Below are 15,900 nucleotides of genomic sequence, written 5' to 3'. Positions count from 1 at the left end.
AACTTAGCGTACAATTCTTCCTTCCTCAATACTTCTAACACCTTTCTCAAATGTTCACCGTGTTCTTGGTCATTCTTTGAGTAAATAAGTATGTCATCAATGAAAACAATGACAAACTTGTCAAGGTATGGTCCACACACTCGGTTCATAAGGTCCATGAACACAGCTGGTGCATTAGTTAAACCAAACGGCATGACCATAAACTCGTAATGACCGTAACGTGTTCTGAAAGCAGTCTTTGGAATATCATCTTCTTTCACCCGCATTTGATGATACCCGGAACGTAAGTCAATCTTTGAATAAACAGACGAGCCTTGTAGTTGATCAAATAAGTCGTCGATTCTCGGTAGTGGGTAACGGTTCTTGATGGTAAGTTTGTTCAACTCTCGGTAGTCGATACACAACCTGAATGTACCATCTTTCTTCTTGACAAACAAAACAGGAGCTCCCCACGGTGATGTACTTGGTCGAATGAAACCACGCTCTAAAAGTTCTTGTAATTGGCTTTGCAGTTCTTTCATCTAGCTGGGTGCGAGTCTGTAAGGAGCACGAGCTATTGGTGCAGCTCCTGGTACAAGATCTATTTGAAATTCAACGGATCGATGTGGGGGTAATCCCGGTAATTCTTTCGGAAATACATCGGGAAATTCTTTTGCAATGGGAACATCATTGATGCTCTTTTCTTCAATTTGTACTTTCTCGACGTGTGCTAGAACAGCATAGCAACCTTTTCTTATTAGTTTTTGTGCCTTCAAATTACTAATAAGATGTAGCTTCGTGTTGCCCTTTTCTCCGTACACCATTAAGGGTTTTCCTTTTTCTCGTATAATGCGAATTGCATTTTTGTAACAAACGATCTCTGCTTTCACTTCTTTCAACCAGTCCATACCGATTATCACATCAAAACTCCCTAACTCTACTGGTATCAAGTCAATCTTAAATGTTTCGCTAACCAGTTTAATTTCTCGATTCCGACATATATTATCTGCTGAAATTAATTTACCATTTGCTAATTCGAGTAAAAATTTACTATCCAAAGGCGTCAATGGACAACTTAATTTAGCACAAAAATCTCTACTCATATAGCTTCTATCCGCACTCGAATCAAATAAAACGTAAGCAGATTTATTGTCAATAAGAAACGTACCCGTAACAAGCTCCGAGTCTTCCTGTGCCTCTGCCGCATTAATATTGAAAACTCTTTCGCGGCCTTGTCCATTCGTGTTCTCCTGGTTCGGGCAATTTCTAATAATGTGGCATGGTTTTCCACATTTATAACAAACTACATTGGCATAACTTTCTCCGACACTACTTGCTCCGCCATTACTCGTTCCGACACCATTTGTTCCTTTCGTTCTATTAACCCCTAGTCCGTAGACCTCACACTTCGCCGCGCTATGACCGTTTCTTTTACACTTGTTGCAAAATTTGGTGCAGAACCCCGAGTGATACTTTTCACACCTTTGGCATAGCTGCTTCTGATTGTTGTTGTTGCGGTTATTATTGTTGTTGGGATGATTGTTGTAGTTGTTGTTGTTGTTGTTGTTGTTGTTGTTGTTGTTGGGCCGTTTGTTGTAGTTGCGATTGATGTTGCGATTGTTGGGATAATTGTTGCGATTATTGTTGTAATTGCTGTTGTTGCTGTATTGGTGATTCTTATCACCGTTTTCCTCCCACTTTCTTTTGACTTGCTTCACATTGGCCTCTTCAGCAGTCTGTTCTTTAATTCTTTCTTCAATCTGGTTCACTAGTTTGTGAGCCATTCTACATGCCTGTTGTATGGAGGCGGGCTCGTGTGAACTTATATCTTCTTGGATTCTTTCCGGTAATCCTTTCACAAACGCGTCGATCTTCTCTTCCTCATCTTCGAATGCTCCCGGACACAATAGGCACAATTCTGTGAATCGTCTTTCGTACGTGGTAATATCAAATCCTTGGGTTCGTAACCCTCTAAGTTCTGTCTTGAGCTTATTGACCTCGGTTCTGGGACGGTACTTCTCGTTCATCAAGTGCTTGAATGCTGACCACGGTAGTGCGTACGCATCGTCTTGTCCCACTTGCTCTAGATAGGTATTCCACCATGTTAACGCAGAACCTGTGAAGGTATGCGTAGCATACTTCACTTTGTCCTATTCAGTACACTTACTTATGGCAAACACCGATTTGACCTTCTCGGTCCACCGTTTCAATCCGATCGATCCTTCGGTTCCATCAAATTCCAAAGGTTTGCAGGCAGTGAATTCTTTGTAGGTGCATCCTACACGATTTCCTGTACTGCTAGATCCAAGGTTATTGTTGGTATGTAGCGCAGCCTGTACTGCGGCTATGTTTGAAGCTAGAAAAGTACGGAATTCCTCTTCATTCATATTCACGGTGTGTCGAGTAGTCGGTGCCATTTCCTTCAAAATAGTCAAATGGAACAAGTTAATCATACAGAATATTAAGAGTAGTTAATAGTATTTCGTAGCATAATATGAACTCATTTATAAAAGCTTTTTCTTCATATTAGCGTTTTATAAGTTTAAATTCGGGTAGTACCTACCCGTTAAGTTCATACTTAGTAGCTAATATACAATTCAACTACTACAATTCTATATGAAAAACTGATTATAATAATATTTCGCGTTCAAACTTTTATACAATATTTTACAAACTTACAATACCGCTTATTTTACATAAAGCATGAAATATAGCACACAATAACTTTGATACAAGATAGTTGTGAAGATAATTCTAGCTAGTACACAAGTCGTTCAGCAAAGGCAATAAAGACACGTAATTCATACGTCCAGAAACAAGTCATGCATTCTGGTTTTACTAGGACTACTTCCCATCCTTGGTCTTGTGGAACATAACCGTTATGGCCGTTGATAAGACAGCGTGTTGTAACGTCGTCAAAGGGACGAGGGTTATGTAATGTCCAACAGTCCCGTAACAATCTAAAAACCTCATTTCTTACCCCAATTACCGACTCCGTCACTTGTGGAAACATTTTGTTTAATAGTTGTAGCCCGATGTTCTTGTTCTCACTTTGGTGAGAAGCGAACATTACTAATCCGTAAGCATAACATGCTTCTTTATGTTGCATGTTAGCCGCTTTTTCTAAATCACGAAGTCCAATATTCGGATATATTGAGTCAAAATAATTTCTTAACCCGTTGCGTAAAATAGCATTTGGGTTCCCCGCAATATATGCGTCAAAGTAAACACATCGTAACTTATGGGTTTCCCAATGTGATATCCCCCATCTTTCAAACGAAAGTCTCTTATAAACCAAGACATTCTTGGAACGTTCTTCGAATGTCTTACAAACTGATCTCGCCTTAAATAGTTGTGCCGAGGAATTCTGACCGACTCTAGACAAGATTTCATCAATCATGTCTCCGGGTAGATCTCTTAAAATATTGGGTTGTCTATCCATTTTGTGTTTTTAAACTGTAAAATAGACAAGAGTTAGATTCATAAAAAAAATACTTATTAATACAAGCAATTTTTACATATATCATAAAGCATAAGCACACTATATTACATATATTACACTACACGAATACAACTATCTTATTCCGACTCGCTCGTTTCTTCTTCTTCGGTTTTGGTTCGTTTTGCCAAGTTTCTAGGGATATATGATGTTCCCCTAATACGAGCCGTCATTATCCACATTGGTTTAGAAAAACCGGGTGGTTTAGAGGTTCCCGGGTCATTGTTACAACTTAAGGACTTCGGGGGTTGACGATACATATAAAGTTCATCGGGGTTGGAATTAGATTTCTCTATTTTTATGCCTTTTCCCTTATTATTTTCTTTTGCCTTTTTAAATTCAGTTGGGGTAATTTCTATAACATCATCGGAATTCTCGTCGGAATCCGATTCATCGGAGAATTGGTAATCCTCCCAATATTTTGCTTCCTTGGCGGAAACACCATTGACCATAATTAACCTTGGTCGGTTGGTTGAGGATTTTCTTTTACTTAACCGTTTTATTATTTCCCCCACCGGTTCTATTTCTTCATCCGGTTCCTCCTCTTCCGGTTCTGATTCTTCTTCCGGTTCCGACTCTTCTTCCGGTTCCTCTTCGGGAATTTGTGAATCAGTCCACGAATCATTCCAATTTACATTTGACTCTTCATTATTATTAGGTGAGTCAATGGGACTTGTTCTAAAGGTAGACATCTATCACATAATATCAAACGCGTTAAGAGATTAATATATCACATAATATTCACATGTTAAAAATATATAGTTTCCAACAAAATTTGTTAAGCAATCATTTTTCAAGTAAACACGGTCGAAGTCCAGACTCACTAATGCATCCTAACAAACTCGATAAGACACACTAATGCAAAATTCTGGTTCTCTAAGACCAACGCTCGGATACCAACTGAAATTTCCCGTTCTTATTGATTAAAAACGTTCCATATTAATTGATTTCGTTGCGAGGTTTTAACCTCTATATGAGACGTTTTTCAAAGACTGCATTCATTTTAAAACAAACCATAACCTTTATTTCATCGATAAAGGTTTAAAAAGCTTTTACGTAGATTATCAAATAATGATAATCTAAAATATCCTGTTTACACACGACCATTACATAATGGTTTACAATACAAATATGTTACAACAAAATAAGTTTCTTGAATGCAGTTTTTACACAATATCATACAAGCATGGACTCCAAATCTCGTCCTTATTTAAGTATGCGACAGCGGAAGCTCTTAATAATCACCTGAGAATAAACATGCTTAAAACGTCAACAAAAATGTTGGTGAGTTATAGGTTTAACCTATATATATCAAATCGTAGCAATAGACCACAAGATTTCATATTTCAATACACATCCCATACATAGAGATAAAAATCATTCATATGGTGAACACCTGGTAACCGACATTAACAAGATGCATATATAAGAATATCCCCATCATTCCGGGACACCCTTCGGATATGATATAAATTTCGAAGTACTAAAGCATCCGGTACTTTGGATGGGGTTTGTTAAGCCCAATAGATCTATCTTTAGGATTCGCGTCAATTAGGGTGTCTGTTCCCTAATTCTTAGATTACCAGACTTAATAAAAAGGGGCATATTCGATTTCGATAATTCAACCATAGAATGTAGTTTCACGTACTTGTGTCTATTTTGTAAATCATTTATAAAACCTGCATGTATTCTCATCCCAAAAATATTAGATTTTAAAAGTGGGACTATAACTCACTTTCACAGATTTTTACTTCGTCGGGAAGTAAGACTTGGCCACTGGTTGATTCACGAACCTATAACAATATATACATATATATCAAAGTATGTTCAAAATATATTTACAACACTTTTAATATATTTTGATGTTTTAAGTTTATTAAGTCAGCTGTCCTCGTTAGTAACCTACAACTAGTTGTCCACAGTTAGATGTACAGAAATAAATCGATAAATATTATCTTGAATCAATCCACGACCCAGTGTATACGTATCTCAGTATTGATCACAACTCAAACTATATATATTTTGGAATCAACCTCAACCCTGTATAGCTAACTCCAACATTCACATATAGAGTGTCTATGGTTGTTCCGAAATATATATAGATGTGTCGACATGATAGGTCGAAACATTGTATACGTGTCTATGGTATCTCAAGATTACATAATATACAATACAAGTTGATTAAGTTATGGTTGGAATAGATTTGTTACCAATTTTCACGTAGCTAAAATGAGAAAAATTATCCAATCTTGTTTTACCCATAACTTCTTCATTTTAAATCCGTTTTGAGTGAATCAAATTGCTATGGTTTCATATTGAACTCTATTTTATGAATCTAAACAGAAAAAGTATAGGTTTATAGTCGGAAAAATAAGTTACAAGTCGTTTTTGTAAAGGTAGTCATTTCAGTCGAAAGAACGACGTCTAGATGACCATTTTAGAAAACATACTTCCACTTTGAGTTTAACCATAATTTTTGGATATAGTTTCATGTCCATAGTAAAAATCATTTTCTCAGAATAACAACTTTTAAATCAAAGTTTATCATAGTTTTTAATTAACTAACCCAAAACAGCCCGCGGTGTTACTACGACGGCGTAAATCCAGTTTTACGGTATTTTTCGTGTTTCCAGGTTTTAAATCATTAAGTTAGCATATCATATAGATATAGAACATGTGTTTAGTTGATTTTAAAAGTCAAGTTAGAAGGATTAACTTTTGTTTGCGAACAAGTTTAGAATTAACTAAACTATGTTCTAGTGATTACAAGTTTAAACCTTCGAATAAGATAGCTTTATATGTATGAATCGAATGATGTTATGAACATCATTACTACCTTAAGTTCCTTGGATAAACCTACTGGAAAAGAGAAAAATAGATCTAGCTTCAACGGATCCTTGGATGGCTCGAAGTTCTTGAAGCAGAATCATGACACGAAAACAAGTTCAAGTAAGATCATCACTTGAAATAAGATTGTTATAGTTATAGAAATTGAACCAAAGTTTGAATATGATTATTACCTTGTATAATAATGATAACCTACTGTAAGAAACAAAGATTTCTTGAGGTTGGATGATCACCTTACAAGATTGGAAGTGAGCTAGCAAACTTGAAAGTATTCTTGATTTTATGTAACTAGAACTTGTAAAATATATGAAGAACACTTAGAACTTGAAGATAGAACTTGAGAGAGATCAATTAGATGAAGAAAATTGAAGAATGAAAGTGTTTGTAGGTGTTTTTGGTCGTTGGTGTATGGATTAGATATAAAGGATATGTAATTTTGTTTTCATGTAAATAAGTCATGAATGATTACTCATATTTTTGTAATTTTATGAGATATTTCATGCTAGTTGCCAAATGATGGTTCCCACATGTGTTAGGTGACTCACATGGGCTGCTAAGAGCTGATCATTGGAGTGTATATACCAATAGTACATACATCTAAAAGCTGTGTATTGTACGAGTACGAATACGGGTGCATTCGAGTAGAATTGTTGATGAAATTGAACGAGGATGTAATTGTAAGCATTTTTGTTAAGTAGAAGTATTTTGATAAGTGTCTTGAAGTCTTTCAAAAGTGTATGAATACATATTAAAACACTACATGTATATACATTTTAACTGAGTCGTTAAGTCATCGTTAGTCGTTACATGTAAATGTTGTTTTGAAACCTTTAGGTTAACGATCTTGTTGAATATTGTTAACCCATTGTTTATTATAACAAATGAGATGTTAAATTATTATATTATCATGATATTATGATATATAATATATCTTAGTATGATGTATATATAGTTAAATGTCGTTACAACGATAATCGTTACATATATGTCTCGTTTCGAAATCATTAAGTTAGTAGTCTTATTTTTACATATGTATTTCATTGTTAATACACTTAATAATATATTTAATTATCATTTAACATAATTAACCAAGTGTATCAATATCTTAATATGATTCATATGTACATAGTAAGACGTTGTTATAACGATAATCGTTATATATATCGTTTTCGAGTTTCTTAAATTAATAGTTTCATTTTTATGTATATAACTCATTGTTAAAATACCTAATGAGATACATACTTATAATAAAAACATGTTAACTATATATATAACCATATATATGTCATCGTATAGTTTTTACAAGTTTTAACGTTCGTGAATCACCGGTCAACTTGGGTGGTCAATTGTCTATATGAAACATATTTCAATTAATCAAGTCTTAACAAGTTTGATTGCTTAACATGTTGGAAACATTTAATCATGTAAATATCAATCTCAATTAATATATATAAACATGGAAAAGTTCGGGTCACTACAGTAGCTTTATATGTATGAATCGAATGATGTTATGAACATCATTACTACCTTAAGTTCCTTGGATAAACCTACTGGAAAAGAGAAAAATAGATCTAGCTTCAACGGATCCATGGATGGCTCGAAGTTCTTGAAGCAGAATTATGACACGAAAACAAGTTCAAGTAAGATCATCACTTGAAATAAGATTGTTATAGTTATAGAAATTGAACCAAAGTTTGAATATGATTATTACCTTGTATAATAATGATAACCTACTGTAAGAAACAAAGATTTCTTGAGGTTGGATGATCACCTTACAAGATTGGAAGTGAGCTAGCAAACTTGAAAGTATTCTTGATTTTATGTAACTAGAACTTGTAAAATATATGAAGAACACTTAGAACTTGAAGATAGAACTTGAGAGAGATCAATTAGATGAAGAAAATTGAAGAATGAAAGTGTTTGTAGGTGTTTTTGGTCGTTGGTGTATGGATTAGATATAAAGGATATGTAATTTTGTTTTCATGTAAATAAGTCATGAATGATTACTCATATTTTTGTAATTTTATGAGATATTTCATGCTAGTTGCCAAATGATGGTTCCCACATGTGTTAGGTGACTCACATGGGCTGCTAAGAGCTGATCATTGGAGTGTATATACCAATAGTACATACATCTAAAAGCTGTGTATTGTACGAGTACGAATACGGGTGCATACGAGTAGAATTGTTGATGAAATTGAACGAGGATGTAATTGTAAGCATTTTTGTTAAGTAGAAGTATTTTGATAAGTGTCTTGAAGTCTTTCAAAAGTGTATGAATACATATTAAAACACTACATGTATATACATTTTAACTGAGTCGTTAAGTTATCGTTAGTCGTTACATGTAAATGTTGTTTTGAAACCTTTAAGTTAACGATCTTGTTGAATATTGTTAACCCATTGTTTATTATAACAAATGAGATGTTAAATTATTATATTATCATGATATTATGATATATAATATATCTTAGTATGATGTATATACAGTTAAATGTCGTTACAACGATAATCGTTACATATATGTCTCGTTTCGAAATCATTAAGTTAGTAGTCTTATTTTTACATATGTATTTCATTGTTAATACACTTAATAATATATTTAATTATCATTTAACATAATTAACCAAGTGTATCAATATCTTAATATGATTCATATGTACCTAGTAAGACGTTGTTATAACGATAATCGTTATATATATCGTTTTCGAGTTTCTTAAATTAATAGTCTCATTTTTATGTATATAACTCATTATTAAAATACCTAATGAGATACATACTTATAATAAAAACATGTTAACTATATATATAACCATATATATGTCATCGTATAGTTTTTACAAGTTTTAACGTTCGTGAATCACCGGTCAACTTGGGTGGTCAATTGTCTATATGAAACATATTTCAATTAATCAAGTCTTAACAAGTTTGATTGCTTAACATGTTGGAAACATTTAATCATGTAAATATCAATCTCAATTAATATATATAAACATGGAAAAGTTCGGGTCACTACAGTAGGGTTACTGCCCGTAAGCGGCTTGTGCCGTATCCTGCTGATCTCTTCATCCGTAAGCCTTATCACTTCGCAGCCTCTACTTCTGGAGTCGGACCGTCTGCACCACCAGCTCCACCAGCACCACCCGTACAGACTGCACCGCCTGCCCCACCCACTCCCTCCGTCGAGGAACTGATAAGGGAGGTGGAGATCCTCCGTGCTCGGGTAACTGAGCTCGAGGACCAGATGTCCCACGTATTGGACATCCTACACCCACCTTCACCGTAGGGCTTTTGTAGTAGATTTCATTATGTAATCTATTTGTAGTTTTATGTTTCACTTATTTATTGTACGAAACTATGCGAATGTATGCAACTTATTATTATTAATGAATGGAACTTTGCGTTATTTAATTCTTGCACGGTGTTCTATTTACATTACTGTATGATTCTGTGGTATTTGTACCTGGATTGCATTACTTAATAAACATGTGATGTGTTGATTCCATGTTGGTTACCATATACTGTATTATTACTATTTGAATACTGGATTTTGACTGGAGTCAAAATTTTTGTTTAGAACACCATGGCCAACGGACGATCAACATCAACACCTACCGCAGCCCAAATCGAGGAGATGATCAATGAGCGAGTCACCGCAGCTTTAGCAGAAAGAAACCTCCAAGCTCCACCGCCACCGCCACCGCCACCGGTTATTCAACCCATTCGTAATGGGTGCACGTACAAAGAGTGCCAAAGCTGCAAACCCCACAACTTCAGTGGAACATAGGGGCCGGTTGGTCTCACTAGATGGTTCGAGAAATTAGAATATGTGTTTCGAGTTAGTAACTGTTCAGAGGCGAATAAAACCAAGTTTGCTTCATGCACTCTGTCTGACGGTGCACTAACGTGGTGGAACACGTTGGCTCAAGCAAAAGGTATTGATGAGGCATTTGCTACCCCATGGGAGGAATTCAAAGGGGCCCTGATTGAAGAATATTGCCCTAGGACCGAGATCCAGAAAATGGAGATTGAGTTTATGCAGTTGAAGGTCGTGGGAAACGATCTCGATGGGTACAATCGTAGATATTTGGAACTAGCCCTGATGTGTCCTACCATGGTCACCCCGGAATTCAAGCGTATGGAGAGATATTTGTGGGGACTTCCTAAGTCCATTATGGGAAACGTCACCTCGTCCAAGCCACCCAATGTCCCGGAAGTGATGCGCATGGCGCATACTTTAATGAACCAAATTATCATCGATGAACCGGAGAAGGCTAAGTCTGAAGCGGGTAGTAGTGAGAAGCGCAAATGGGATAACAACAGGGGAAGGACCTATGATCAAAACCCGGCGAAATGACATGAGGGTTTCAGAGGAAACAACAACGGTGGGAACTCAAACCCGAACTACAAGGGAACCTTACCACAATGCAAGCGGTGCTACAAGCACCATACTGGGTATTGTAACGTTATTTGTGAAAAGTGCCAATGGACTGGGCATATCGGGAAGGACTGCAAGGTCACCACTTTGAATGGGAAGCCTAACACCAATGGACCGAAAAAGTGCTACAAATGCGGACAAACGGGTCATTTCAGGAATGCGTGCCCCAACAAGCGAAAAGACGGCAGACCACCGCGTGGTTGAGCTTTCAACGTTAATGCAAGGGATGCACGCGAGAAACCCGACTTGGTGACAGGTGATGTGTGCAGCGGGGTGTACGAAATAGTACTATATTTTACTACGAAATACGTTACAAATTACACAAGTTTTAATTATTTATTTACAAATGGGATATACCTAAACCTTGCTACAACACTATAGGCAGTGTACCTAATCGTAGAGTAGTATAGTTTTTAGTAAGTCCGGTTCGTTCCACAGGGAGCGGGCTTATTGCACACTATATTTTTAAACAACTATATTTGTACAAAATATATATAATTATATATAATAATATATAAAAGGGGGTTTACCGTTTAATGACCGGTTTGTCGATTTATATTTTAAGCGAAGCGTATAGTAAATGACGATATTTAAATAACAATATAAAATAAATAACAATAATTAAAATGACAATAAATAAAAGTACGAGGAAAAATGAAATAAAATATATTATGCATATTTAAACTTCCGTAACCATGATGGTTGACGTGTTGATTTTAGTTTTATGCCCATGGGTTAATTATCCTTTGTTCTGGATTATTTAATATGTCCGTCTGGTTTTTGTCCATAACAGTCCATCGGTCATAAATATAAAGTGCGAGTGTCCTCGTCAAATTATCCTTATGTCCGAAGTCAAATATTCCAACTAATTGGGGACTTAAACTGTAACAAGATTTTAATACTTTATTTAATAATTACACCAGGTTATCGACTGCGTGTAACCCAAGGTTTTAATACTTTGTTATCAATTATGCCAAGTATCCTTGTACATAATTTCACCCCTGTTTTAATAATTCTAGTGACTATTAATCCATTCCCGTGTCCGGTTAAATGAACTATTATTCGTACATATAAATACCCCGCCCATCGTGTCCGATCGAGTGTATATGGTTATTTATAGGGACGTCCAATTGTAAATCTTTATATTAAAATTAACAAACTATCATTTAGTTAAACAAATATAAAGCCCATTAATAGCCCATAGTCTAATTTTCACAAGTGTCGTTCTTTTGTCCAAACCCCAATTATGGTACAAAGCCCAATTACCCCGTCTTTAATATTTAGTCCAACATCATGATTACTTTGGCTCAAATAAGCATAATAATAACTTAAGTACGAGACATTAATTTAAAAAGGAGAACATAACTTACATTGAGTATTTATCGCGTAGTGTTACACGGACAGAATTTCGACTTCAAAAACCCATAAAATAACCTTTACATAACCCGAACTAATCTAATATAAAACTACCCTATACTATATATATTATATATATATATTTATTTATTTAATTATTACAGAGTATTATTATTATCATTTATTATAAACTCGGCAGAATGCATGGCCTTTTATAGGCGTTTTGATTTCTGACAGCTCCGCGAGTCGTGGAGTTTTTGGCCTTCAAACTCCGCGAGTCGTGGAGTTTGAAAATCCAGCTCAGGATCCTTTATCTCATAGCTTGTCGACATGATTATATATATATTTATAATATATAAATAATTTATATAATTATTTATATATTGTATTTTATTCTTGTGCATAGTTGACTCATAATTTTTGGTCCATTGCATCGGGCGTTGATAGTTGACTCATGTCCCGGTTCCGGATTTTCGAACGTCCTTGCGTACAATTTAATATCTTGTACTTTGCGTTTTGTAACTTGTACTCTTGTCATTTTGAGACGTTTCTCATCAATAAATTGAACCTTTTGAATTGTATTTTGTACATTTGAGCTTTTTGGACGTTTGTGTCTTCAAATCTTTGTTTTCGCCTTTTGTCTTCGCACTTATTTATTTAAACAATTACAATGAAAATATAATACAATAACATATGAAAACCTATTATTTAGGAGGGATATTGCTATGAAATATATGTTCCTTTTTAGCCTTATCAAATATCCCCACACTTGAGCGTTGCTTGTCCTCAAGCAATACAGAACTTGAAATAAAAACATACATGAATCACTTTTTTATTCATCACACTTTGTACATCAGTGATTTTGATACGGCGGTATAAACAATGATAGTAACGATAGAACCATGGTTAAAGGTGGGTGTGTCATCCACAGTTGCCTCAGGTTTAGGTCAACGACACTTGCAATCAAATAGTCGATTTACTTTCGGTTTCCAAAGCAAAGTGCACATTTGAAAGGCGGTTTACAGTCCCACATGACTATGAAAATTTAGATCCGTTAGGAAATTGGATCTTTATGAAAACATTTAATCTTTTGAAAATTCAATCTAGCTTTTACCCTAGACAAGTTTTCCGGAATAACCCTTCACCGGTGTTGCAAAATATTTTTGTGGGTTTTGTGGGTTTCAGATTTGAAAATTTTAGCTCAAAACTTATGGTTTTGTGTCACCCACTTGCTAACCTTGTATTAGAAAAGCAACACGTCCAGTATACTTGCTCCGTATATTACCTTTCGGTAAACTACCGTCCGGTTGTAAAGGAAAGCGATGAACAAGAAACTGCTAAGGCAATGTCTAATGACATGCATTTGATTATGGTACACAAACGTGTCGGATGCTAGTACTATCCTTTGTAGGAGTAATAGTAAAGATCATCCTATAATTTTTTCGGTCTGGCACAAGGTCCTGTCTTCGACCATGCTATGCAACCACCGTTCTTACGGTTGACACCCGATTTGGTTCAGGTGACCTAATGAATTCCAGGTGAATTCCTAGAATTTTACGTTCAATGGTAATGAACGCATTGAAAATGGGTTTTCAGAAAACAAATCGATTTATAATTTTGATCAAAATATTTTCTCGTTCAAGCTCGAGTTTAGATATCATTGAATTCCATGAGTTTGAATTCTCAATCTTTAAGGTCAATCTCAAGGATTGAGTAATATCAGTCTTAAAAGCTGATTTTTAATCTTTAAGGAGATTATCCTTTCTGGGGATCTGATTCATTAGTCTTATCAAGCTAATTTGCACGGTGTCCCCCCCATTGTACGAGATAAATCCTTCTCATGGTTAGGATAAATCTGACTACTTGGCGACCCTGTTTGATGCTGAGGTCCGTGGATTTCCTGCTGATTTTAGTGATGACTTTTCTAGATTTTTCGTCAACCTACAGCTGGTCTGGACGACAACTTCTTGACCTAAATCAAGAAGCGCGTGTCTTTTTCGGAAGACTTTACTTCCTTTTAATGATCCAATTGATTCATCGTGTAGATCCATCTTTCATTACAGTAAATCGGGTAAAACAGTTAATTTAGTCCAAAACAAAAGCACCTGCAATAACTTTACGAAAACATGTGATAGATAGTTTTTAATTGAATAACTTGGTACATTCTCCCCACACTTGGCCTTTTTCATGCTTCTTTTTATATCCTAATAAATAAATTTAAGCGTTTTAGTTGTTTCTCAATTTATGTCCTTTCCGAGGTAACGATAATTTCGGTATTAACACATAGTTTTCACCGTTCATAAATATATATAAACATGATTTTGAATTCATTTAGTTTAAAATTTTTCAAATTTTCATAAAATTTGGCAAATAAACCAAGTATAAACCCGAGAGAATTTATAACCCTTCCCCACACTTGAGATCATGCAATGCCCTCATTAGCATGAAATCAGACTATAATTATAAATTCATGAGGGTGATTAGTGTAGAAAAATGATTGAAAATACCCAGTTTGTAATTACAAAGCTCGTCGAATGATAGATGGTGCGCCTCATCGTTCACTCCTTCTTGTTTTATCACACATGCTTTTTTTTTTCTTTCAAAAACGGCTGCTTTTCTGAACTGTTTACTAATATTTGAAAAAGCGTCTTTTACCCTAATCATGCATTTTTATTAACGAGTTATGCACTAACCCGAACCCCTAATTTAACGTTAAGTGGGGTTAAACTTCCCCACACTTAGCTGATGACATGTGAAGTCGGTAGAATAAGTTTCACGAATTAGAGTAGTGAGCCAGTTATTTACATCTCGGGTGGTGTATAATATATCAATGGGTTTAAAGTTTAGACTCGCCCGATTGTCACTACTTAATTCTTTTTTAAGTGTAGCTTTTAGTAAATGGATATGTCTCTTTTCTGGTTCTTGGTCAAATGGATCGATATACACCGACATACATATTATAGGGTGGACAATTTCTAACGTTTCCTTCCGTTCATTCTCGGGATCAAAGGTTTCACCTCTATTACCCAATTGGGTGAAATTCGAGGTGTCATTATCTATTACAGCTCGTAGTTCATTTTCGGTGGATGACTCATCTATTGAGAATATTGGGTTGGAAGGTTGTGGAATGGTGAATTTCGGGATCAAAGCAAATTCTTCTTCATTAATGGTACTTATTGGTCTCACCATTTTGGTCTCGGGGGTAAAATTTTTAACGTTATCGTTTTTCCAAGAGTACCAATTTGTCACCCTTACTTCTTCTTCCTCATCCATTGATGGATCGTTGATTTCGTCGGTAGAGGCTAATGTGTCATTATGTTGTGAAATTGGAAAGACTGAATAAAAAGTATCATCGGGATAGTTGGTGATTTCGAAGCTCTCGAATTCATCAAAATTCGATGATATGAGATTTTCTTGCACAATACTCCTCAGATCAACAAGTGTGTAGTCTGATAGAGTTTCAGCTTGCCGGTTTACAAACTCTCTCATTTGTTAATTTTGAGCATTGAGTTCTTCGAGTTTGATTTTCATATTATCTAAAGAATTTTCAGGCACATAATTTTCCTCGTCTTCTGGTTGTTGAGTTTGGATATATTCTTGGGAATAATCCCAATTTGAATTGTATTCTTCATAATCATTCCATTCAGGTTCTATGGGTGCGTAATTTTCCATAGGAACGTAATAATAACATTCCCATGTTGAGTGATAATCTCCACAGATTTCACAACCAGTTATTGTTTCGTCATTCGTGATCCAAGATTGACCGAACGAATTGTCATCA

The sequence above is a fragment of the Rutidosis leptorrhynchoides genome, chromosome 9, assembly GCF_046630445.1.
Source record: "Rutidosis leptorrhynchoides isolate AG116_Rl617_1_P2 chromosome 9, CSIRO_AGI_Rlap_v1, whole genome shotgun sequence".
In the NCBI taxonomy this organism is placed as follows: Eukaryota; Viridiplantae; Streptophyta; class Magnoliopsida; order Asterales; family Asteraceae; genus Rutidosis; species Rutidosis leptorrhynchoides.
Note: the sequence above shows the minus strand (reverse complement) of the source record.